Source organism: Myotis davidii, unplaced genomic scaffold, assembly GCF_000327345.1.
Source record: "Myotis davidii unplaced genomic scaffold, ASM32734v1 scaffold631, whole genome shotgun sequence".
NCBI classification, from domain to species: Eukaryota; Metazoa; Chordata; class Mammalia; order Chiroptera; family Vespertilionidae; genus Myotis; species Myotis davidii.
In genome coordinates this window covers 446,655-449,149 of record NW_006282600.1, presented here as the reverse complement: position 1 = coordinate 449,149, position 2,495 = coordinate 446,655, and positions in this window count along the sequence as shown.

Here is a 2,495-nt window from a genome sequence, read left to right as displayed (position 1 = left end):
TAATGGTGGTGTTGAGCACCTTTTAAAACATTTATTAGCCATTTGTATAGCTTAAGAGAAATGCTTATTCAGATCCTTCACCCATTTTTACATTGGATTATTTGTCTTTTAATTGAGTTGTAAGAATTCTTTTTTTTTCTTTTTTTTCCTTTCCTTTTTTTATTATTATTAAGGTATTACAAATGTGTGTTGTGTTGTAAGAATTCTTTACATATTTCAAAACATGTCTCTTATCAGACATATAATTTGAAAATATATTTTCTCATTCTGTAGGTTGTCTTTTCATGTTTTTGATGTATCATTTGAAGCACAAACTTTTAAATTTTGACGATATCCAATTTATCTAGTTTTCTTTTGTTACTTGTGCTTTTAATGTTATATCTAAGTAACCATTATCAAATCCAATGTCAGAATGATTTACCCTTATCTTTTCTTCTTAGAATTTTAGCTCTCACGTTTAAGTCTGTGAGTCCTCTTGAGTTAATATTGGATATGGTGTGAGGTAGTGGTCCAACATCATATTTCTGCATGTGAATATCCTGTAGTCCCAGCACCACTTGTTGAAGAGACTATTTTATTTTCCAGTGAATGGTCTTGACACCCTTGTCAAAAATCAATGTATAAGTTTATTTTTGGATTCTCAATTCTGTTCCATTGATCTCTATGTCAATCTAATTCTAGTAACACACTGTCTTGTTTACTGTTGCTTTGTAGTAAGTTTTAAAATGTGTTAGTGTGATTCAACTAACTTTGTTCTTTTTAAAAATATTGTTTTAGCTATTATTGCATTTCCATATGAATTTTAAGATCAGCTTGTCAATTTTTGCCAAAAAACAAAAACCTAGCTGGGATTTCTATAGGAATAGTGTTGGATCTATAAATCAGTTTGGAGAATATTACCATGGTTAGCCCCTTGGGCTTTTTCAACAGCAATAGGCCCTATTAGCTTCTGCATCAGTGCCAGGGTGGCATGTGCTATAGTAGCCAGAGAAGCCAATGTTTGTTCATTACTGGAGTTTCATATTAGTCTTGGACTGCATTATCCACTACAGAGGCCACTGGCCACCTGTGGCTATAGAGCACTTGAAATGTTGCTAGACCAAATTGAGATGTGTTGTACATTGAAAGACACATCTAATTTCCAAAATTTATAACAAAAATTAGAAATATTATATAAATAATAAGATTGATTACATGTTGAAATAATATTTCAAATATGTTAATTTAAAATATACTATTGAAATTATTTTCATCTGTTTCTTTTTACTTTTTTAATGTGACTACTAGAAAAATCTGAAATATTTTTGTGGCTTATTATATTCCTATTTCTCATTACTTGTCTAGAGATTCCTTTTTTTTCAAATTTTAAATTCTTTATTGTTTAAAGTATTAGATACAGTATTACATATGTCTCCTTTTTCCCCCATTGACGTCTCCCTGGCCACCTCCACCCCCTGGCACATGCCTTCATCCCCCCCCACCCCCCAGTGTCTGTGTCCATTTGTTATGCTTATATGCATGTTTGCTTAGCATAATGCTCTCCATGTCCATCCATGCTATTGTGAATGGTAAGAGAACATACCATGTTCATGGATTAGTAGAATCAACATCATTAAAATGTCCATACTACCCAAAGCAAGTTATAGATTTAATGCAATCCCCATTAAAATACCAACGGCATATTTCACAGACCTAGAAAATCTTTCCAAAAACTCATCCTATATAATAAAAGCCTAATATGCTAAGTGTCTGACTGTTCATTTGACCATTCGACCAGCTGCACACTGTCCACCAGGGAGAAGACACTCCAACCAGTAGGTTAACTTGCTGCTGGGGTCTGGCTGATTAGGACTGGGCAAGAGGGCCAGACATGCCAGGGAGCCCTCCTGCGGTCCCTCCTTGGCCACAATCATGCACCGGTGGGATTCCTAGGCCTGGCCTGCACCCTCTTGCAACCTGGAGCCCCTTGGGGGATGTCAGAAAGTCAGTTTCGGCCCAGTCCCCACAGGCCAGGCCAAGAGACCCCACCAGTTCACGAATCCATGCACTGGGCCTCTGGTAAAAAAAAAAAAAGACTCTGAACACCTGCAGCGATTGTGAAAAAGAAGAACAAAGTTGGAGGCATCACAATACCAGGTATCAAGCTATATTACAAAGCCACTGTTCTCAAAACTGCCTGGTATTGGCACAAAAACAGACATATAGACCAATGGAATAGATTAGAGAACCCAGAAGATGACCCAAACTATTATACTCAATTAATATTTGACAAGGGAGGCAAGAACATACAATGGAGTCAAGATAGTCTCTTTAATAAATGTTGTTGGGAAAATTGGACAGATACATGCAAAAAAAATTGAAACTAGACCACCAACTTACACCATAAATAAAAGTAAACTCAAAATGGAAAAGAACTTAAACATAAGACAGGAAATCATAAAAATACTAGAGGAATCCATAAGCAGCAAAATCTCAGACATATGACAAAGCAATTT